This window comes from Brachyhypopomus gauderio, chromosome 18, assembly GCF_052324685.1.
Source record: "Brachyhypopomus gauderio isolate BG-103 chromosome 18, BGAUD_0.2, whole genome shotgun sequence".
NCBI lineage: Eukaryota > Metazoa > Chordata > Actinopteri > Gymnotiformes > Hypopomidae > Brachyhypopomus > Brachyhypopomus gauderio.
The window spans coordinates 14,081,727-14,106,952 of record NC_135228.1 but is presented as its reverse complement, the minus strand read 5'-3'; the positions used below and the strand labels follow the sequence as shown (position 1 = coordinate 14,106,952).

General features: G+C 44.9%; 1 long non-coding RNA gene across 1 annotated transcript in view; it reads right to left on the bottom strand.

Moving 5' to 3' along the window:
• LOC143481623 (uncharacterized) overlaps nucleotides 1-25,011 on the bottom strand; it is a 40,929-nt gene extending 15,918 nt beyond the window's left edge. The window contains exons 1-2 of the long non-coding RNA XR_013122042.1: nucleotides 24,143-25,011; nucleotides 23,850-23,919 (exon numbers count right to left, since the gene is read on the bottom strand). This is a non-coding gene — a long non-coding RNA (uncharacterized LOC143481623). The remainder of the gene's footprint in view (nucleotides 1-23,849; nucleotides 23,920-24,142) is intronic.
• Between the last annotated feature and the right edge of the window lie 215 nt (nucleotides 25,012-25,226).

Genomic DNA, 25,226 nt, shown 5'->3' with positions numbered 1-25,226 from the left:
GTACTAAATGCAAATCTACTGTGTGAAAGGGATCCACACCTGTCTGCCCCTGAGAAGATGTCGTAGATGGTATGGATCAGTTCTACAGGCTCCTTTCTGTAGCACCAGGTTTAACAGCTGTAAGGACCTCTATGTCACAGAGCTTCTGCAGTAACACACTGCCTCCAACAACACAGGATAACTTCATGATTCTGTTTGTTTGTTTGTTTGTTTTTGTAAACCTGGTTACAATTAAAAGAATTTGTGCCAGTGTCATTTCAAAGTTTTGCAGTACTGAGAACTCTAAAGTTCAACAACTTCAAGGCCAAGAAATAAAGCGAAAGTGTGGTTCTTTGCTTCAGAGTACTGTGAATCCCAGATGGTAAGTGTCATTAAATGTTTCAGTGTCTTGTGAGTGAGCCAATCCCTCGGAATATTCATCACTATTAGTGGATGTTTCCTGCACTGTCAAAGCTGTAGGGCTCTTGGGAGTGCTGTCAATCAACAGCAAGTAATGCCCTCCCATCTCCACTGACCTGTTCTCGAGTCCACTGTTGCCAGGGCTTTGACCTCTGACCCCACTGACTAGCTCACTGAGATGAGAGCAGAGATCCAGAGACGGTCCTAGTGACAACCACTGACTACACACACAATCTGCATCCTCTCAGTCACTATAATCGATAACAGATCTGCTGATGATGAAAGAGCTGCTCTGTACTGATTGTTTACTTCAGTCTTAACACCTTCACATAAGAAACTGCAATCCAGTGAACAATAAAGAATAAGCCACTGGAAAGACACAGTCTTACACACTGTTTTAGCAGTTAGGAAATACATAGTCTTAAACTCCAGGTGGTTCCCTCCCTTCAGGCTACGATGTCTGGATTCCACTAATACCATTTTTGTCATACTGCACCAGAATCAGAAGGAACCAATCAGAACTGCTTATAGAAGAACTGTTTTTATGCAAACAGCAATCCATGTGCCAGTTTGACCTCTTGCCTACCCTCATCCAACTTCTAATTTGCAAAACATGTGTTTCTCTTCATTATGCTAAGGAGGACTCTCTGTAAAACCAGAAAGCCCAAAGAAACACGACTCTAGTTTGTTTTATCCTAATGCCTCATTACGTTCTTCATTACAGCTTTCTTCACTGCTATTAAGTTTCACTACTCAAAGGAAGCCCTAAGCAAACAGCCTCACAGTCCACCATGAGATGTATTGTCCACCTAGACCCATAGCATTGGTCTTCTTCTCATCTCTCCACCTAGACCCATAGCATTGGTCTTCTTCTCATCTCTCCACCTAGACCCATAGCATTGGTCTTCTTCTCATCTCTCCACCTAGACCCATAGCATTGGTCTTCTTCTCATCTCTCCACCTAGACCCATAGCATTGGTCTTCTTCTCATCTCTCCACCTAGACCCATAGCATTGGTCTTCTTCTCATCTCTCCCTCCCACCACACCAGTGCTAGTGAGAATACAGAGCACAGTCCCCACTGGCCAGACTCAACCTCCCAGAACCAGAGCCGGCTGTTCATTCCCTATAATCTAATATTTTAACAGCAGTTCACTTTCTCCAACATCTCACTCCGATAGGACTGGGATAGAGACCAGAGCTGTCACTCTCCAACACGCCGACGTTCAACCATCCCTGGTGATTTACAGAAGTGGAGCGGTAGAACCTGTGGTTCATACACGCTGGTCTTTGTCACACTCCCTCAAACATGACCTCTGCCCTCTGCCCCTGCCTCCCACTGGCCTCCTAAGCCCTGTCCCCCACTGTAACCCCCCCTCCCTGCGCTGCCAGCCAGCTGAACATGAGACAAACCAGGCTTAACAACCGGCCTCCACCAGCAGAAACTGCAGCTTCAGACACATTCCACAGCCACGCAGTCTCATCTCACTGTTGCCGATTCTTCTTTGGTCCGAGACGTAAGCAAGGAAACTCTGCACAAGCGAATTCAGGCTGAGGTAAGTTTGGGGTTAAAAATAGATGGTGTCGGTTTTTAGACCCCGGCGAATTGGCGATCGGAGCGAAAAACGTTTTATTCCCCCGATCGCTTAGCATAATGGAGAACAGGGCCCATGTTTCCCCACAGCATATCATTATTACATAAGCTTGCGGTCATCCCATTAGAGCAGTCGAGTCTTGTGGTTCGCGTGGTCCACGCTGACTCCTGACATGGCACTTCACTGCTAGAAAAATGTCCAAAATAATGAGCCATTGCGCCTAAAAGTATGTGTTTACGTTGGAGCATCCTGTGATTTGAAACCTAGCACTGCAGGAGGAACAGGCTATAAACAGTTTAGCCCCAGCCATAATAGATGTATTCTTCGCTGGTATTATTTTTCACGATGCATTCCGCAAGGTCAAAGTTTCTGGAAGGCCAGCCAAGGCGTGATGTCCTGATACAGATGACCCTGGATGAGAAGACAGGGCTCCCAGCACTCAGTGGAAGAGCGTACCGTGAAGCCACTCTTGGTCAGGTGGAGAGGTGGCCATGAGCCGAGGGATTAGCGCGGTGAGCACAGGGATCCCGTGTTTGCTCTCAGCCGCCATCCTCTGAGTCAGAGACGGAAAGACAGAGTCAAGAGTCAGAAAGAGTCGGCGTCCCTCGCTGGACGTGTGGTCTGGTACCGATCGCTGACAACTTTACCTCCCCGTCCAAGCTCTTCGGGGACGGTAAATGTTGACGGAGAGCATAGCCAGGCCTGATGGGGGTCTGTGGAGGAAATTGCAGAGGATCCCGGGGAGACCCGACGGATCCCAGTGTTGGCCGATCCCCAGGGGGGAAAGCGGAGAGAGCCCAACTACACAAACTACACTGTGAACAAACAGCAGGAGGGATCTGAGTAATTGCATAAAAAATGAAACTCCTCTAGTTTAGTCTGCACAGTTGTCTCCAGCTTGACTTGCTGAGACTCCCGATTTATTGTGTGATGTTTTTCACAGGGTGACTTTTCATTTAAGTACTGAAGAGCATCTTTTTTGACATGTTTGTACTAGGCTTTTCCCACATAAATACCCCGTCAACAGAATGGGAAGCATCAATCTTAAGGATTACACAAGAGTTGCTTCCTTTAATTTTGGGGTTTTCTTTCATTGTCTCTTTCTCTCTGTCCCTGCAGAGTGGTGCTCTGTCCTCAGCTGTCTGGGAAACAGAGTCTGAGAAGAGATGCAGAACAGGCCTGACATTGCCTGTCCTCAGTCAGGTCAAAGGTCAGTCAAAAAAAAAAGGCTACCTCAACTCATGTCCTAACCACAGTCCTCACCACAACAGCCATCCAAAAACAACATTGGAGGCATCTGGGAGACACCCGGGAGCTTCAGCAGCAACACACCCACTCTCATTGTTCACTACATATAATGTCAGTTGCCATTTCCACATTGATAAATGTTTTTATGAGCTATTAGATAATTGAGTCCTATTTACACAAACAATATCATCATACTATTATTACGTATAGAGGAGTTTCAGAAGAAACCAGAGGCTTTGTGTGGAAGGCTCATCCAATATCCTGTTTCATTTACATGTTAAAGCACATGTAACCTATACACAAACACTGCAGCACACAGCGTTATGTGTATAAATCATACGCACATCTTAACAAAAGTAAGGTGAGTGTGATATGCAGAACAACACATGCACATGCAGAGTGGCTCTGTTGGGGGACACGGAGACACTGTTTCCCACACAGCAGGCGAGGCAGTGCGTAAAAGTCAGCGATGGTAGGTGAGCAAGGCCTTCGTATGGGGCACACATTTAGCGCAAAAGCACATGTGCTGCCTTATGTAACACCAGCAAGGTTATTTACAAAACAAAGCCTGCAAATTTACGGTTTACGACAAAAGAGTTATGGGACTAGTTAAAAAGACGGGAATTGCGTGTGAAATCGACCGCATCTCCAGATGGCGGAGTTCTTAGGCGCGACGAGAAACCGCTTGCGTAAGAAAAAGGCTCGCACGGTAGCTTTATCTGTGAGACGCTCATATCTGCGAGCCCTGTGCAATTGCACAATCTGCCGCTGCTTGTGGGATAACCCTGCCGCAGGACCCTGTTGGCGGTGAAACAGCCACTTTCCTCGCACAGGGCCAGCGGCGTCATTCTAAGTGTGACGTTCGCAGTTGGAGTGCTCCTCTTATTTGGATGTGTCCTTGTTTAACAGCTCGAGCATCTCCTAAATACATGCACTGAATTACTCTGTGATGCAGCGTGACAGAACGCATTACATATTAGAGTCAGATCAAGGCCGTGTGATATGGTCACTGCCAAATGGTTTTCTTAATAGCAGATAAAACGCGATTAGTGCAGCATTAGTGCACTACATAGTTGTGTTGTGAACTTGACAAAGACAAATAAGACTTTTGTTATCAGAATTGCATTATTGCTTATTCTTGGCATGGAGGCTGTGGGAGAAACCATACATATTCCTTCAGTCAGCGGCAACAAATCATTTCATTGCTATTTGTTTTGACTGTTGAAAAAGCCGGTACAGGTCACGACCTCAGCACCACGACCTCTTCTGCTCTTGTACATGTATTTATTTGACACAGCCAGTGATTATGGTGCATTCTCCCGCAAGGCACCTGCAGCGGGACGCTTCAGCAGGAAGAAATACTGCTGGAACATAAGACACTACTCCTGCAAAATCACTAAAGTGCTGTGGAAAGTGGGTATTGTGATACAATGACATTTAGGATCGGAAAAAAAAAAATGCTGAAGGAAACCGTACTGAAAGGTACTTTCCTCTACATCTTTAAACCAGGCTCAGCTCTAGGGAGCCTAATCAGGGCTGTGGATTCAGGGATTCTAATCATCATTCCAATGTAACTACATCACTGATTGGTTCTGAGATCATATCCTTTTAGTATGCTAGAGTATCTTCACTATATCAGTGTAAATGCATAATAAGGCCCGCTGGTCCTTTACAGACCACTTTTTAATCATGGGAATATTACAATGGTGGTGGGCAATTCTATTCACTACTCGTGCACAAAGTTACATGCTTTAGTTCATGCTTTAGTTTTTGGAGGTGAGGTAAAACGATCAGTTTATTACACACTAGAACTGCTGTTGCTAGAATATTAAATTGGAAAGACTTTGAAGCGTGTACATGCTGTGGTCAAAAGAAACAGAAACCTCAGGTTTATTTGCAACAATAAAATTGTATGTTGTGAACTGAAAACACAAACTCCAATTTATGTCACAATCATTGAAGTCATCTTAAGGCCAAGTAACCTGCCTCAGCTTCAGAATCAGAATCTGATATTGGCCAAATAAATTTACAGACACAAAGAATCGGACTGAAAGAATATGATTACATTTACACTTTTCTTTATATACATAAAAGAATAGTCCAAAAAAGCATTTGCCCAGATTGAAAAGCTCACAGATGTGCAATAAAACAAATGTGCTATGTAATAGGTAAAAGATGTGCTATATAATCAGAGAGCAACGAGTTTATATTAGTGGGGGACCTCAGTCTTGTTCATGATGCTGGCTGCAGTCTGGAAAAAGCATCACGGCGAGAGGTTTGATCAGCACAGTCCTCGGCCTCTTGCTGGAGGGAAGTGTTTTGGAGAGGTCCTGTCCAGGGAGTGAGGCGTCAGGCGGGAGCTGTCCTGCAGTCTTCTGGAGGCACGCGGGTCTTGGAAGGGCAGTAGACTGCAGCGCATCATCAAATCTGCTGAGAGTTTGTCCTTGGCGGGAGCAGCGGCATACCGAGTGGTGATGGAGGAGGAGGTGCATGTGGACGTGGTGATGGCAGTGCAGAAGTGTGCCGTCAGGAGCTCGGGCAGACTGAAGCTCTTCAAATGCTGCAGGATCTCCACGCGTCGCTGTGCCTTCTCGTAATGGAGCTTAAGGTTGATTTTTATGTAAAATATGAGAACACATGGTGTTTTGGCCCCTAATTTGATTAGTCTCTCTGATAATTAAGTGTGGCTAGATCACGGCTAGATCATGCTTGCCCTCTAAGGCTCCATCATTCTGCCGTGTTCATTCTCACTACCACAGAGAACTACCCTGTTTAGATTTACTACAGAACAATAACAAACAGGTTGTACTAACAGAAGGGGGCTGTCATGAAGCTCAGATTTACTTCACAGTGGTCTAGAAAGGATAAATGTTTCATTACTTACACTGGTTTATTTATTGTTCTCTCTCTCTGTATGTATGTATGTACAGTGAGGAAAACAAGTATTTGAACACCCTGCAACTTTGCCCACTTTTTTCCCCATTTAGAAATCATGGAGGGGTCTAAAATTTTCATCTTTGGTGCATGTCCACTGTGAGAGACATAATCTAAAATTTTTAAAAATCTAAGATTTTTAAATAATTTATTTGTGTATTACTGCTGCAAATAAGTATTTGAACAGCAAAAATTCTGGCCCTCAAAGACCTGTTTAAAGTCCACCTTTAAAAAGTCCATGTCCACTCCATTTATTATTCTAAATTAAAAGCACATGTTTGAGGTTGTTAGCTGCATAAAGACACCTGTCCACTCCACACAATCAGTAAGACTCTAACTCCTAAGACCAAAGAGCCGTCCATAGACACCAGAGACAAAATTCAAGACATCCTCAAGGTTGGAAAAGGGCTACGGGGTAATTGCCAAGCAGTTTGGTGATGAAAGATCAACTGTTGGAGCAATTATTAGATAATGGAAGAAGCTAAACATGACTTTACATCTCCCTCAGACTGGGGCTCCATGCTAGATCTCACCTTGTGGCGTAGCAATGATCACAAGATGAGGAATCAGCCCAGAACTACATCGGAGGATGACTTGAAGAGATCTGGCACCACTGTTTGCAAGGTTACTGTGGTAAGACATCATAGAAGCAAGGTTCCCCTGCTTAAATCAGCACACGTCCGGGCCCGTCTTAAGTTTGTCCATGACCATTTAGATGATCCAGAGGAGTCATAGGAGAAAGTTCTGTGGTCAGAGGAGACCAAAATAGAACTTCTTGGTCTTAATTCCACTCGCCATGTTTGGAGGACAAAGAATGATGAGTACCATCTCAAAAACACCATCCCTACTGTGAAGCACGGGGGTGGAAGCATCATGCTTTGGGAGTGTTTTTCTGCACATGGGACAGGACGACTGCACTGTATTAATGAGACGATGACCGGGGCCATGTATTGTGACATTTTGGGGAACAACCTCCTTCCCTCAGTTAGAGCATTGAAGATGGGTCGTGGCTGGGTGTTTCAACATGACAAGCCAGGATAACCAAGGAGTGGCTCCGTAAGAAGCAAAATCTTGACCTTCAACAGATGTGATGGGTGCACGCTGGCGCATTTTGCTGCCGCTACCATTACCGTGTTTTTACCGAATTGTCGTGTATTGTTGTGTATTGTTGTTGTATTATTTTTCTTTTATTCTACTTTTATTTAGTGCAATGCCTAGTGTGCTTAATTTTCACCTCTCCCTGTATGTCTTTTATTTTATCTGGCTGAAAGTATTTGAATATATGTAGATCTGTTTGTCTGATTTAAATTTACTGTTGTAAGGTGTCCTTGAGTGCCTTGAAAGGCGCCATCACGAAATAAAATTTATTATTATTATTATTATTATTATAAATCAAGATTCTGGAGTGGCCTAGCCAGTCTACAGACCTAAACCCTATAGAAGGGAGCTCAAACTCCGTGTTAGGCCAAAATGGAATGGGCTAAAATCCCTGCTGCATTGTGTGCAAACCTGGTGAAAAACTACAGGAAACGTTTGACCTCTGTAATTGCAAACAAAGGTTATTGTACCAAATATTAACATTGATTTTCACAGGTGTTCAAATACTTGCAGCAGTATCACACAAATAAATTATTCATAAATCATACACTGTGATTTTCAATTTTATTTTAGATTATGTCTCTAACAGTGGATGTGCACATAAGATGAACATTTCAGACCCCTCCATGATTTCTAAGTTGGAGAATTTGCAAAGTCACAGGATGTTTAAATACTTATTTTCCTCATTGTATATATACACACATACATATAACACATTGTATTGCACATTATATAACATTGTATATGATACAATGTATTATATTCAGAATGTACTGTATATACATGTATACATAAAATAAAAAAATTAAAATGAACAATTAATATATAAATTTGATTCCTCTAATAAATAAACAATATGGTGTCCAGCAAAACACCATATCATGATCATGAACAGTTATTTCCTATTTTTTAAAGGAAGACCTAAGGCATTCAGTAGCTTAAAGTCTGCAAGTGCATTTAAGAAGAGGTTAGCTCCACGTTCATGCCAGCTGTTGTGGTTAGGACAGATCACATCTTATTAGACTATTAAGAAAGTGTTAAAAACTTAACCATATAATAGCCCCATCTGTAGGTCTTACTGGCCATATTACTGACAGGAGTGAGTGAGTCAAGGTGGCAGGAGCTGAATGGTTTTAAACTGTAAACCATGAAATGAAGCTCACGGTAGAGTGTGTAAGAAAAGCCGTCTAGGAGACGAGGTGTAGGTGTGGGGAGGAGGCTAACGGGAAGCCCTGACGATGGGGACCGGTGGGAACACACAGGGATCATGAACAAGGCCCGGGTGATAATGACTAACAGGTGATAATGACAGGGGGATGTGACTGAGGACTGTGATTGGCAGATATGAGTGAGGTGTGTACGGTGTGTGAATTGTCTCAGCTGGGTGCCAACTGAGGTATCACATTGTTTTTAATTGTGTTAGAATATACCACTAAATATTGTCATTCACAATTTGTATAACAACTGGTATTAGCTTCTATTCCTTGGTGACTTGATGTGAATGTCATGAAGAGCTGGAGTTTCTCTGTTATGAGGAGACACACATGCAATTCAACTGTTATGTGTTCTGAAGTATGAGTGGTCTGATGAGTGCACGATGAGTCCATGATCAGGGACAATTCAGAAGAGGGGGTGAGTCTGACACACACACACACACACACACACACACACACACACACACACACATACATACATACATACATACACACCCACACCCACACCCACACACACACACACACACACACACACACACACACACACACACCTCACAGTGCACTTTGATCTAGTGTGGCTTCAGTGATGAATCCCCCTGAGGATATCACACATGCCTACACTCACCAGCCACACAGCCCTGACACACTGAAAAAGAAAGTGCTCTGTGCTCAGCTAAAACGAAACCATTGCTCCTGCGTTACCCAGCCTTTCTGAGAGAGACAAAACCATGGTGAATTTAAAGAGCACTGGGAAAAGCTTAAGACAGTTAACATGGACTGTATGTAGGCAGCTAAACAGAGACCAGTCCCTGCCTGCTATCTCGCACTGCACAATATGTCCACCTCCAAGGGACAGAGACGGGCCTACAAGCCAATATCTAGCCATGTGGACCTAAGCCCAAGCCCATGGACCCAGTGCTATTTTTTGCCCGCTTTGCATTAACTGCCTAACTGAAGGGAGATTCTGTACCAGCATATGCACCATTATATGCACCGTTTAACACATAATACACACCAGTCACATGATTTTTGTGGTTTGTGATTTATTGACTCGAGCTTTCAGTAGCTTATTTTCTTAATCAACATGTTTTCAAGGTGTCCTTTTTCACTGCTGGCTTCACTGTGTTAACTTCATTTTTACCAGCAGTGTTTATGGCAGCAGCGTGCAAAAGAGGCACATGTGGCTGTGGTTGGCTGTTTCTCTTTCCCTTTCCTGCTCCTTCACTCCTTCACTCCTTCACTCTCCCACTTCTCTTCCCCAATGGGCTGAAAGTCATTGTACTAATGTTTATTCTTGAGTTCTCTTAACTGCGAGCAAATATTCAGCAGAGGCTCCTGTGGGTGTGGACAACACTAATGAGCTGCAGAGAAACACAGTCCTGCTTTCTGCCACTCGGCTGGTAGATTACGTTCTCCCACACGTGCTCTGGCCAGCACCCCTGCGTCTGGGTCTTGGGCTCAGGCTTCCTGCTGGAGCGCCATATCGCCATGAGAACATCAAGGCCCAAAGGCTGTTAGATTGCGGGACCCGAAAGCGGGTCACGTTCGGCGCGCGGCGTCCATTCCGCCGGCACCACCAAGGGGCTGCCACCAACGCCCCGCCCCCGGATGCCCCGCCCCCGCTGCGCACGACGGACGTCGAACCTGCTGCGGCCCACACGACCGCCGGATTCCCACTGGCTGCTGAGGAAATGCTTTGCCTATAATTGGGCTCCACTTTCGTGCGGCGCTGCGGGGGAGAGCCGCGCCCCCTCGGGAGCGAGCGCTAACGGATGAAAGGGAGCCGGGCCGTGCAGCTGTCCAGACGCTGGCAGGCTTATTAATCTGCGCTCGCGCTCCATTTGAGCTGTCTTGTTTGAGTTTTTTTTTTTTTTTACAGCTTGAAATAGCAACCCGATGTGCAGATTGTGTGTAAACACTCATTAATCAATGGACATAAATCAGTGTACAGGGTGCTTAGCCGCAGTACAGAGCAATCAGTGGTAGTGAAGGGGTTAAGGGGGAAGGGTTAAATGGTCTAATCTGCTGTCTGATGTGGGCTGAGGTCCAAGCCCTGACCCTGTTACACGACTTCATTGCCCCCAGCGTGTTCCTACCCATTTATTTTGTCTCCAGTCACAAACTGAGCCCTCCAAGTAAACACATAAATATACAGGCTGACATTTTCACTAGGGCTGAAACATTATTGGGATACACCCACAGACACTCGCGTTAAAAAGCAGCTCCACTAGGTGGCCAATGCAGACAGAGACCATGTTCAATAAGAACCCTGGATCCTCACAGGCAGGGGAAACTGTTCTGCCTAATAAACTGCCACATACACAGACCAATAGAACACAGCACCCCCTGTTCGTCTTGAACAACTCATGATCAGTGATGGATTCTTAAGCTGCTAAACGTTCGTTGACAGTGTGTCTAATGGCCAACAGGTGTTTTCTCATCTAACGTGTGCATTTTAGAAAAATAAAGAATTATAGTTATTGTCAGGAAATGGAAACAAGTAGGTGTTTAAATGAATTAATGACAGTCGTGCTTGAAAGTATCCGAGGACGTTTAAGGCAATTAAAAAGTCTCCAATCATTTTTATTTGTGCAGTTAAAGCAATTTGCGTGTGGGGGGGGGGGAGGTAATCAAAGGCAGAAAGACCTTTTGTAGTGACCTCTGTGCTGTGCTGTGCTGTGCTGTGCTACACTGGACTAACAGGTGCTGTCTTGTTCTCAGCAGTCTTTGCTGGCGTTCTCTCTCCTGCCCGGGATGGGGCTGTGAGCCCAGTGTCCCGGGTCTGCTCCTGCCATTGTGGCCTCCTTCACACAGGTGGAGTATTGTGTTCCTCATCTGTCTCTGATGATGGACGCCAGGCAGATACACCAGCATACTGACAACCGGGCCCCGCACGTCTGGCGATGTCTGAGCTGTTTTTACAGCGGCACGTGATCCTCTGGAACGCCAGAACGGTTCCCGTCAACTGCCGTGAACCTCCTGGGGCAAGCTGTTGCCCTCAGCGACTCATCGTGTGATTGTCTGGTTGAACGCGCCTCATGGTCAAACCGTGACGTCTGGGAATTGTGACGCAGCGTGAGGTCGGCTTTAGACGTCAACATTCCTCACGCACAACCCGCATCAACCCAGTATCACATTGTTTTTTATTACCCAAAACAATACGACATCAGTTTTGTAAAGGCTTTCAAGTGCACACCATTCAGATTTTAGAAAGGAAATGTGATAATGTGCGCTGAGTGATGCTTCCTGATTATGGTGTATCTCCTGTAGTTTAACTATTTCTGATCTGATGACGACAAGCCACTTTGATCATGCCTGTAATAGTTTTGTCATGTCTCCCCACAATGCATTAGTGTCACACTACTGCAGCAAACACTGCCTTACCTATACTTTCTATGTTTTGACCTTTATATCTGTTAAATCCAAAGTGCATCATTCCATCTGTCTAAGTGGGTTAGACGTCATAGTTTGGATGACAGCTTTAAGCTCATGTGCCGGCCAGCTCACAGAGCCTAGGTGTTTCTGGGTTACCACCTGGCCTGGCCCCGTTTCCATTAAATCTGAAACAGCGAAAAAAAGCCCTCTGGAAGCGACTTGCTCCATCCAAGATAGTTCTGATGATTAAAAAAACATGGAGCCACTTCCTGAGCACATCACCTCGATTTGTTGACCAGCTGTGTTTTAACGCAGCGAGCATACGGCCCTGATCGGCGAGCATTTATAACTAAGAACAAGGCACTGTGGCTAATGCTCCATTAGAGCATGATACTTCTGGTCCCACTTTTTCTTGTGTTCTTCAGTCCTGTTTTATGACAGGGGAGCCTTCCACCCATGTACATCAGCTCTGTAGCAAATCAAGAGCTACGGTGATCTCCTCTCCTCATGAAAAACACCAGCGAGTAGGGTTGCCACGTAGGTCTGACAAAAAACAAGGACACTGCCATACTGACACAGGGTGGTGGGATGGCGAAATGTAAATGTAAAATGGACACAGCGAGAGAAAAAAAGACTGAATTGTCGTTTGAACTAACCTAGTGAAAACAGGGACATTAAATTAAATTAAATTAAATGATTTTTTTTTTTAATGCCGGGACCGAATATTAAAAAGAAGGAAAACCGGGACAAACCGGGCTAGCCCGGGAAAACCCGGACAGTCACGTGAAAACCGGGACAGGTGGCAACCCTACCAGCAAGACAAGCAGAGCTTGGCTGACACTTACATGGGGCGGGGTATATGTTTACTGTAACAGGAAGCACCGTGACAGCAGATCCTGACATTCAATAGGTCAATTTCACGTGTGATTGTGGGGGCAGCCCAGGGTTGCAACTACATACTTTCTGAGGTGTATGCAAACATACTATCGGCGCCCCCCCCCCCCCCCCCCCCCCCCCGCACTCCACCCCCCACCAACTCGGCAAATAATTTTCTGGCATCGATTTGGTGCCCCCTCTAGTGCAGCGCCCCAATGCGTCGCATACGCTGCATACCCCCTTTTTGCGCCACTGGGGCAGCCATTAATGTTGATAGCTCAGCCATAGGCTACCTGATAGAAAGGCCTGTAGGTCAGACACGCAGGGAGTGTGTCACGGTAGCAGCTCTCCCGTCGAACCGTACACGCCACGTGTTCTCACACTTAACGTGTTCTCCGTCCTTACTGGACGTGCTAATGGCGTTAGCATGTGTGGCACGCGAGCCTCCCAAGTGCAGTCATGTCCTCGTCTCCACCGCGTCTGACTGAGGTCCTCCCGTCGGGTTAAACCCTCACAGCTCCATAACGACAAGCACAGCTCTGGAACTCATTTCATCAGGGGCCGTGCGCTAATGGAGCACGGACGGCTTCGCACACCTGTGCCTCCCACGCCGCGCTAGCAGCGGCCCGTGCTGATAAGCATCTGTTTACGCTACCGGTAAACACATCCCACCCGTGTGCTCCACAGAGGCGCAGCTTTGCAACAGACAACAAACACTCATCAAGAATCACTGAGACGATTATACATCTGGCTAGCGGCCATCGATAGCACCACACGCTAAGGCTATACGTTACGCCGACATGTAGCCTATACTGCAGCCTCTGACGGTAAACATCTTTACAGTATTTCTGCATTACGTGACACAGTGTGCCTTACACTCCAGTTCTAGCAAACATGATCAAGAATGACAGTGTTCTCAGCAGCACAAAGCAGCATGGCCTCGCCCGCGACAAGCAACGGGATCACAACGCGCACATTTCGCAGATTAAACACGGTCCTTCTTTGATGAGAGATAAACCAGGACTTAAGCCTGACTGGGAAATGGCTACATCTACTTAGGAAGTGCAAGGAAACCCAGTGCACAGTTCTTTGTGGGACAGACCAAAGGCCTTATTTCATGAGCTGCTGATTATGGCTGTGTCAAAGCCAGTTTGCATCACGGTTTGATGGGCTCATCTGGACGCTGGTCTCTCCTTTCTTTTTCTTCCACAACCATGATTAAGCTACTTGTCTTTCCAAGCATTTTAAAGAATGAACTGCACATAATGGTGAATTCAGTTTAAACTGTATGAGTGCTGTGCTTTTTGTAGTGTGATTAAGGATGTATAATCTTTAGTGAGAGCAGAGAGAGAACATCTAGTGTTGGAAGATACAGAGAGAGGTTGAATGTGAGTGAGTGAGTATGTAGGAGTGAGTGAACAAGCAAATGTGTGAGTGAGTGGAAAAGTCTGGTGTCTGACACTGTTGAACAGTCAGCTGTCCCCGTGTCCCTCGTGTGTGCACAGTAAGAAACCACCTGTCAGGTCAGAGAAACTCAGCAACCTAAAACTTAAGCTGTACACACCTATCCCGTATCAATAACCTATAGATTAATGAAGGATGCTATTGTCACAAAAACATTCTATACATAATATACATAATACAACACAAACACACATGCACGCACACACACATACACACTCACTCACTCGTTTTTCATGAATTATACAAAACAAACGCGGATGCAATAGTGGATGTAGACAAAGCTAGAAGCATGATTGCTGCTGTGACCTAGGAAGTCTGGGGGAACGTACGATGTGTGTGGGAATCAGAGAGGTCAGAGCAGGGAGGGGGGGGGGGGCATCCTAATGAGGTTACCTGACGGTACATCACCACCTCTGCCGTGAAGATTCACTGTTTAATTCTTTCCACATGATGTGTTTTTTTTCTAAGCAGGCTTTAACTCTTATAGCAAGACTAGACATTTTGCTTCCAAGTGTGCCATCAGATGTCTAGACTCCTACACGCAGATGTAAATGCGCAAGCTGTGCTTTGGTTATTGGGTCTTCTATTCATGCTCACAATAAAGGCTTTTTGTATAGGAATATGTCAGACTTTATCACTTGTTGCTCATATCAGTTCATATTATTTCTGGCATCTATAACAATATATACAAACATAACACATTTCTGCATAAATTGGAAATTTACTAAAGCAAAACATGTGGGACTTTTGTAACGCTACTTCAGAGACCTCAACAGCTGTGAAAACAATTGAGATTTTTATTAATTTAATACTTGATGCCATACCACTCACTGAGGACTATATAATATGTATGTAATCATTGCCTAAAAATCACAAAGGGGAGGTTTTCAGGTGCTGACAGGGCCTAGCAGACAGGGCCTAGCAGACAGGGCTTAGCAGACAGGGCCTAGCATAAACGTTACAGCACACTGCCACTTTCCCTTTTCCTAGAGGACATCCCTCCAGTGTGATAATGACAGGTCAGTTTGCACAGACAGTGGGAGCGAAGGCGGGGTCCGTCCGCTAAGACAAAGCTAGCCGGCCCCAGTGATATCAGCTAAACTCATTTTTCCATGCTCCTAAAAAAAAAAGAGACGCCTCCTCTTTGATGTTCTTAATCCGCCGATTTCCATCTCACACTTTACGCGCCTCCCCCCAGGCAGTTAAGACAGAGTATGGCTCGTCTCAGCTGATAACGCTCACTCAGACCTGAAGCCCCTGTGCGGAGTGGCCTCTCTGCTCTCCACCCAGATAAGAGCCATGTGTGGGAACACGGAGAGAGAGGAAGGAGGGCACTGGGGCCTATTATTCGCTTTATTGTAATCTGCTCCGTTGTCCAACAATGGAGCAAAACAAACCAGCAAAGCAACGCAATGACCGGCCCCTGAACTTCCGAAGTCCTCCAGGCAGAAAGAATGTTCATTTTCCCCCTCACACACACGCGTGCGTGCGCACACACACACAAGCAGTCGCACGCTCTTTAATGCACAGACAATGTGAGCGTTGGAGGGACATCCTCAGCGGAAGTTTGGCTTCCCCTGGGGGGCCAAAGTGTCATGGGTGTGGGCAGGAGCATGTGTCTCCTGTGTGTCAGCAGCTTTCAGTCTGGACTGAGATAATTAACAGATGAAACATACACAGATGACCCCCCCCCCTTCCCCACTGTGATGAAACACTTGTAGCAAGGGGTCACGGGGGGTCAAAGGTTCTGATTACGGTCTCAGCAAGGGAATCCATTTTAATTAAGAGATGTCTGAACTAAACAGACTCCACCGACTTGACCAAATAAAAACAGATCTTTTTTAACCTTTCATCTAACATTTGCCTTAATCAGAGTGTGAAAAACTTGCATGTTTGTGTAATTAAAACTGCTCCACCTCTACTCACTTTATTAAAACCATTCCATTATCAGAAACACCTGGTGGGTGTGCAGTTAGAGAAAACAGCACATCTGTTAGTCATTCTCCAAGTCTTTATCAAAGGTCAGTGTCTACAGGACTGCCGACGCCTGGGTATTTCTGTGTGGCACTCCGCTCTCAATCCAGCAGTGACACTGACACATGCACAAACACCAGCTGCACCTGATAGGTTCGCACCTTCGGCATTCGCACTACCGTGTCACTACCACGCCCGGCTGTGCTGCCTGCCACCCAACGAATATTGGTCAGTGGTCCTGTGGTCAGGAACTGACCAGTGATGAACAGAGATTCACTCACTTTATTTTGAATGGCAGCTTCAGCAACTAAAAAAAACCCAGGGTTGCAGGATAGTACACGCCCCCTCCATCCTCATGCCCCGCCTCCTCCAGGATGCTTGGAGCCTCTTCAGGGCAGAGGCAGCCTCGTTTGGAAAATTCAAGGGCAGTCCAGCGGCAGCAGAAAGACTGGGGCATGACATATGCCTAGCACTTTCTAAAATAAGGGTTTCAGTAACTATTGGGACACAGTTCAAAAAAGGTCAATGCTACATGATTATATAAGGCAGGACAAGAAGGAAAAAATAAACAGAACACTAAAACCTCCCCCATGAATCACCCACATGCTGTGTACGAAGCAGAAACATAAAGACACGGCAGTTTATCTCCTGCCCAATCAGTGGGGCTGACAATAGTACGTGTAATTAAGAGATTGCCATCATCCAAATTCAACAACTGCACGCAAGTCTAAGTCAGGCTGGAGAACTCAAACACATCTGAACTCTAGAGCAGCTGAGCTAATGAGTCAGTGTGCTCGTGGCCCGGACCAGACGGGCAGACATTTCACACGTTTGTTAGACTTCAGGAAGAGCGCACATGAGCATGTGATTAAAGGGGCAGGAACTAACAGTGTAAAATTGGACCCACTGACCTGTCTTCTACTACTGTTTACTTACGTTACTAAACTAGGAAAGACAGGGGGCCATTTGCATTAGTTCAGATGTAATGTTAGCAACACGTACACAAAAAAACAAAATCAAGGTCGCATTGAAAATATCATATTTAGCCTGAGCCAAAGCCACACATTTACATGGCAATTCCAAAACACAAGCCTGTTGGATATCCTGCTCAGAAAAACACACATTTATGGCAATTCCACAGCGCAAGCCCAATGGATTTCCAGTTTGGGAAAGCCGGCTCCAGGGCTCCGAGGTCCCGCTGTGGACCCGGAGGGGGGTGGGGTTGGCTGGGGGGGGGGGGGGGGGGGGGTGGGGGGGGGGATCGGTCTGAACCTGAAACAGCAAAGAAAAATGGCAGTTTGCCACACAGATGGAGGAAGCTCTGGCTGGCTGGAGGCATGTGGGAGATTTGCAATTAAGATTAGCTCTGGCCTGACGACGGCACGAGGACCAGGCTGCTCCTGCCTGCACGCACCCGAGCAGCGCGGCCTCCACCATGCGCGGCCACACCTGCTCGGAGGCACCTCCGTCGGAGCGGGAGTGACGGGGAGGAAGTGAAGGATTTTCATTCGCACCAGAGGTTAAGTGGAGAGTTGACTCTACTGATGGTGTATGCTGATAAAGAGAAAGGAGGAAAGCCAAATTCCCTTCTTCCCTGAGAACACCAGAAGAATAAAGCTCTCCTTCAAACTACATCTTACCATTCTGCTGACACCAACTGTTCTCCAAGCCCGGGAACGTGAGGTCGTGTTTAACCAGAGTGGGCTGGTATGAGTACGTCAAGCTCAAGCACAAGGACCCAGACTCAGGAGATCCCAAAACTTTAACGAGCATCGCAACACTTGTTCGACAGATTATGCAGATGCAGATTATGCAGACGCAAACCCTGCTGCCCGTCACTCCATGTGTGCAACCTGAAGCAAACAACCAGCATGGCCAAGTGGCTGCTCTCCTAAATCACCAAATACCAGTGGTCCATATGGCCATGGAAAGAGCAGGAAAGAGTCATTAAAAGTTACGACAGCAATCCATCTTTCAGTCATAGGGCTTTTGTAAATTGTTTAATTTAACTCGGCGCATTAAGACATCATGCTAAAAACCACACACTGTTTATTCTTAATCCATACCAGCCAGCCAAAAATACAATTTAGTGCCCATTACCAAATAATGAAGAAATACTTGGTTGTATTTTATTAAAGATGACGTCACACATTCCTCAACTCTTCAGTGAAGCAGTATAAATTTCCTCCGCAATCTTTTAAATGCGATGCAAAAGACGAGGATGAGAAGCGGAATATCTTTCCATCTCCAACATATTGAACAATCTGTTTTTCTATCAGATAATCGAACCTAACATTGCATAATTGTTCCCATACATGCAGAGTCTTTGGAGAGTAAAGGCCTCACATCTCATTCAAATGAATTGGGAAATGTTGTTGTGGAATGAGGGAGAGTTTTTACAGGAGAGCTGAGTGCATGCCAAATGCCCTCCCACAAACTACCCGCACATGCTTTCAATGAGCGTGGCACAGCGGCCATGCTGTTATGATGTGGCATTTTTTTTTTACCCAGACTCTGATGGGGGAGATATGTTCTGACTGGCTATTTCAAGAAAGCAACCAACTACAGGCCTGAGTCAATTGTGAATAATAGGAAAGGTTTGTACTGCATTTATGCGTGGGGCACAGTTGCTTTTGAAAGAGCTAGCCTAGCCATAGAGGTCCTTGGCATCTGTTAGTCTGCAAATGCATCTGGTAATGCAGGCGATATGCACACTGGAATATAAACACCTAGGAAGGGTTAGATATTCGCCCACCATGTTAGCAGAGCTCACAGAGGGCTGAGTAGACCTATACAATTCACTAAGAAAAGTCACATGACGCATGACGCTTTGTAATTTGTATTTTCTGACTGTTAACTGCTCAGTTATGTGACAGACATCTGACCAATTTAACAACCATTTTAAATAAGTAGTTGTGCATAAGCACCAGGTCTCAAGTCTTCTTTCTACAAACACACACACACACACACACACACACACACACACAGATAAACTCACGTACTCACATACACACACCGACCAGGACCCTTGTAGTCTGAGAAATCTGCAAGAACATATTCAACAGCTAGGCCAAAGAACAGGAGATTATGTGCTTAGGAGACGCCTTAACTCCAGCAGACTGCCATAGGTCCAGAAACGATTCTATCATCTGGCTGCGTGCATGTAAGCCTGCCTGACCCAACAGGATCATTCTGCTCTCTCTCCATCTCCTTCTACCACCTTCTCCTTTCATCTCCGAGCTTCATGCATAGAACTCTTCATTGCTGTTGGGTCATAAATAGCTCAGTTCAGGTTTTGGGGTTTGAATAGATGCAGGCTTCACAGTGGAAGAAAACATTCCTGCAACCACTTAAGTCTGCCTTCCAGAGTTCTGTTAGTCACTGTCAATGTGGTATCTATTACCACGGGGCTACTAAGAAGTGAAGTGCAAAGTTTTGTGCACCCCAGTGGCATCCGAACCCACCATCGATCACATCATCTACACTGCAACCCTTTAACTGCAAACCTCGAACAAGTGAAGGGGGGGGAAGCTCATCAAAAACATCACACACCAAACAGGAGGCAATTTGCTACCAGTCATAGCAATTGCACACTAGCTGTGATGACATGCACGCCACTAAACTTTGCCAAATTGGATGAGATATGTTATATATGTTAGCGATCTCCACATGTGGGGAATTCTTCACATCAAAAGAAATTGTTCAGGATTTATTTATTGATTTTGTTCATTTACATTATTTACTGCCTCTTCACATAGTGTGCAATAATAGTTTTTTCTGGATACCCTTTCCACGTTTATGACTTGGAATTACATGTTATATGGCTGTTTTGGCAAGATTATACTTTTTATATACCATATAAAGTAATTTTGTAAGAATTTCCCCTTCTGACTCACAACTGTTCACATTTGCAGTCCTCACACATGTTCAGTGGGCTGTCTTACACCCGAAACCCCTTGGCATCACCCACCTCACTGCAATGGATAAAGTAACTTATTTTTACTTTATTGCTCCTACACCTTGTGTGAACTCGGGGAATGTTTAAAACGCATTAAAACATCGGTAGCTGATGGTCTGACAGAAGACTGACTGCAAGTGCTTTTAGCAGGACTGTGATTGGCACTTCTTTTCAGTTGCAAAATGGTTTGCTAAAGATTTATTATAGGAACTGAAAGACCATCAGCATTGCATAGCAGTATCAGGGGGTCTGTACTGCACCACAGCATTAGAGCAGCGCTGTGGTTAGCGTGGTTTGCGGCTAGATGCTTGCAGTGCATCATCTAGCTCCTCTGAAATTGGGATGACAGCAAGAAGGAAGTAAGAAAACTAAAGGGAATGGCCCTAAACAAAACTGTTGAAGTATTTTTCAGTACTGAAGCAGTCATCTTGAGATTAAAGAAAGAAGATTGCGTCATCAGTCTCGGTCTTGCGGGAAGCAGTGTTTGAGTTTGGGGGACATATGTCAATGCTCTGCTCTCTTGAGCCCATTATGTCTTTTTGCTACAGTTGTCTTTGTGTCCCTGGTTCAAGTGTGCTTTCATGCTTCTTGTGAATGAAAGCCTATTAAATGAGGGCAAAATAAGCCCCTCATGGCCTTCCAATGAAGTTTATTTGTGACTAAAGAATGCATCTGTGAGTTAAATTCTGTCCACAGCCTTTGAATACCGGACCCTCTGTAACTCTCTGCTCTAGGACTTTAATTGGAGAGAGGAAACACTCCACAAAGGTACATTCAGAAAAGGCCTGAGACTTACAAACACATTCACTTTCTCAGACCAGTCAGAACCAGGTAGTACTTCTTGAGATCCCGATTCTTCAGCCCAAAGCTCAGTCCAATTATATATATTTATTTTAGATGTCCCTAGAGACCTGTTCTTGCAAAGGTGTAATAGAAGTCTCCAGTGACCTTTGGGGAAAAATATTTCGAGGCAATAAAAAGGGAAGGCTGGGTGAAGTGTCCCATGTGGTCTTGGACTAGAGCTGTGAAGTGCAGGCATCCTTCCATAGCTGGATTAGTGTGTTACACAGCCAGTAATAACACTCCAGTGATAGTGCACAGGGTTGCCACACATCTTCTGGGAGAATGATGCTTTGCACAGACCTCTGATCATTAACAGGTAATAAAAAACCATTTGGAGTACTGCGAAGTGGTCTATGGCCAATTTTCTTTGATCTTGGCTCAAGCAAGGTAACCCAAGCAGATGTGGATTATACAATGACATTAAGAAGAGCAGGCTGCTAAAATGTCACAGACTGTAGTCTGGGGTCACAGCCTATAACTCATTTGAATGCCAACACGTAGAAATGCAATGTTTAACTCAACATTTAGGCTAATGTTTAGTCAAATTCGCCAAACATGATTTCCCTCCAGTCAAGGAGTGAGAGAGCGGTTCCTTTGCACCAAAGACAGGCCCTACTGGCAATGCAAACCATTCAGGACTAGGACCGCTGTGCAGCAAGCCACTGCAACCCAAATCTAAACCCCGAGTCGATCTCTAAACTATTCAATTTAATGCCTTATAGCAGGCACTCTAAATGCAGCTCTTCACGCTTGTTAATCATCACTAAGTGCCTCACCAAAAGCTCTCGGGTGGGGCAGTTGGCTACCAAGGTTGTACTCGATTCCCAGCGATACCGCAACCATCTGTGGCGCGTGAAGCACCCGCACAGGCACAAGTACCCATGCACTCACGGAGGGGGACGGATGTCTTACAGGCACGTCAGATTGATGTGAGCCAATTACAGGCTTCACTTGCAGCACGTATACATCACTGCACCGTGAGCGCTCTTCATCAAGTGCATAAGACTGATTTTAGGTTTAAATATATATATTTAAGTGGCAGTTGGCTGCTGAAATAAATAAAAGCAGTAAACTGCTGCACTAAAATGTTCACTCGTAATGACGGGATACAACTTAGACACCAAATGACAGCGACTCGCTGACTATGAGTCTAATAGTGACAGTAACCTGAGATGACAACATGAGACAAGCAGAGCGCAGCATGACAGTGATTTATAAGTTCACATCACAGAATTACATGTCTATATATATTGGCTATACTGTATATGCACATACATAAATATTTTTGCTAAAATGGTCTATACTTGGAGCACTGTAAAATAACATGGGTTAGGGGATTTTGAGGAGTGATGAAGCTCTGGATACATTTAACCACATGCCTGCTGAATAGTGTCTTGGGCGTCTTTGCATTGTGAAAAACCGTGCAAAAAGATCCATGATAATTCTGTTTAGAAAGGAATTCGTGGAGCTATTTCAGCTGTGGTGGAAGCAGTGGTGTGTCCCACACCCACACCTGTCGCAGATTCACTCCCTCTGCAGAGGAGCCAGAACTGGGATGAAGGGTCTCTATCTGACATTTTGGGGTTTGGGGAAACTCACCTCTGTACATGGTTAGTTATGCTCTCATTTACTCCCTCTGGCAATATAGACATTGAAACTGCATGTCGATTCTAACCTTACCCAGATTTTGGACAAGTTTAGCAATTGCTTGGTTTGAAGCTTTGTAATCATAACACGTTGCATAAAGTACATAGATAAAGTAGAAAATTACCTCAAAGTTTATACAAAAATACACTCTTATATAGATTTAGATATGCCATAATAAAATATGGAAAATACATGCAATAATAATAATATTAACAATAATAATACGTCATCTCCAGTTATCATGGTATCATCAGTTATCAGTAAAAAAAATGTCCAGGATTAAAAATGTTTCTCTACTTAAAGCAGTAAAGTAGTAATAAAGTGCAAGAAGCCCATAATGGATAAAGTTTAACTGTTAATATTTTTAATATATTAACATTACTGTTTTGATTTAAATTATCATGACCTAAAACTCATATAGGCCTGACCTTACAGGCGAAATCAGTCATTTTTAATTCACAGGCAGTACAAGAAAATCCAGGAGAAAACCTGTCCAAACGTTTGTGGTTCCATTGGACTTTGATATAATATCAGAATTTATCCACATATTGTGGCAGCAGAGTACAGCAGAGTGCACAATCACAGTATCATCAGAGAAGCTGTAAATCACACCATCACAGACAATTCCCCAAGGCACACAGAGGGCAGGTCTCTGACTAAAGTCTCAGACTGACCTGTCATTTTTTCTAGAGCGCCTTACTCGTAGAAAAAAAAAGTCCACAAATCTGTCCTGAGAGAGATTTCTACTGATGGCCGCTTTATATATTTTAATGCTCTATAGTGGAGGTTTCATGAAAAATCTGTTCTGTCAATCACACTAAGGACAGAAGAACCACATTTTGAACTTGATAAATGCCACATGTTGGATGCCTTTGAACTGCATGAAGTCTATGAGAAATAAGCATTCAACGTGCGCTCGCGCAGAGCTGTGTGTGTCAGTGGAGCGCGTCAGGGGGCACGGACACGTCCTACATCTGTGGACTACGGACACATCTACAACACACAGAACGGCACCTAAAAACAAGAACTCTACGGAAACTGATGCTCTCGCTGACACAATCGTGTAAATTACATCATGCTTCAGGTGGAAAATTAGAAAGGGACTCTACCTGAAATAAACTCCGTGCGCGAGAGAGCAGCGCGTGGCACAACCGTGTGCACGTGGGTTCACGTGTTCATGCAGAGCTACACAGGTAGCTTGATGTCCAAAAATAAAGTGACTAACCTGGTGGGCACGAGCAGTCCTGCACCACATCCCTCGGTGTGCGGAGTTTAGGTGCGTCCTCCTTCAGTCTCTGGAGCGTCGACGATACGTTTCGATCAACAATAAATACAGAGGATGCACCTTTACGTTTAGCGATTCTAAACTCGTGTGTGATTTTGCATCGCTGAACGGGATATAGCAAGAAAATGTGACATGACTTATAAATACAAGCAAATGTCAATGTATTAATATTTTCATAAAGTGACTAAACCGAATTCAGACGAGAAAAACACACATTTAGTTACCTAACTCACCTTCTGCACAAGTTTTTCTATCGCATCCCACACTGTCCCGTTGTGTTCCACTGATGAAGGTACCGAATTCATCAGAAATACTCGGTCCATGTCGAGAAGTTCAATTTTGTGCTCCAGGTAAGACATCCTGAAGGTTATCAGTACAGAAAATGCCACGGAAAACAGTGACAGCATAAAACAAAAAATAGTAAGAAAACAGTTTAATAAAGAGTTTTGACCACGGCTGGACGACTTGGACATCTCTTTTGATTTAGCCTCAGAGAGCATCTTTGGTACTTTGATGACTTGTCAAACTTGTAGAAAGTGTGTCTGGACTTCTTTTTAAAATTCCCTTAAGTTTAAATGAATAAAGCTGGAATTACAGTCACTGTAACTTTATCTGACATGAGAGAGGATGACACACGGGTGAGAAATAACCGAGACAGCGCCTCAAACGCAACGCGTGGTTGAAGCTCCAGCTGAGATGTTGCTCGTCTCGCGCCGTTATGATGACGAGCGCTGGTTCAACTGAAGCTCCAGCTGTGATGTTGCTCGTCTCGCGCCGTTATGATCACGAGCGCTGGTTCAATTGAAGCTCCAGCTGTGAGATGTTGCTCGTCTCGCGCCGTTATGACCACGAGCGCTGGTTCAATTGCTTTCCCCGCACAAACCAACGTGGATCTCGTGCCAAAATGTTGGTAGGTCCACTTCCTGCAGGTTTTGAAGGCTGGCCATCAGAGCACCACGAGGTGCCTTCAACAAGTTATCACAAGCTCGACAGGCACGACGTGTATTTGACGCAATTGAAACAATGAAACGTAGTTTCCCAATTTAAATGGTAAAGTAACATCTATATTCATTTGAGCCTATAGATTTACGTTGAATACTCAACTTTTGTAGTCAAGCCTGAGCTCAACATCAACGCACGCTTTACATGTATTTAAAATGTATTACGCAATAGGCAATGCTGCTCATTTTTACATAACGTAAGATTACCACATAGGCTACTTCAATCAGATTTCTATTAAAATTAGACTCGTATTGGTTACATTGACATCATAATGTGGCGCTGTGCTGCCATCTAGAGGCCCCTTATCGGACTTAT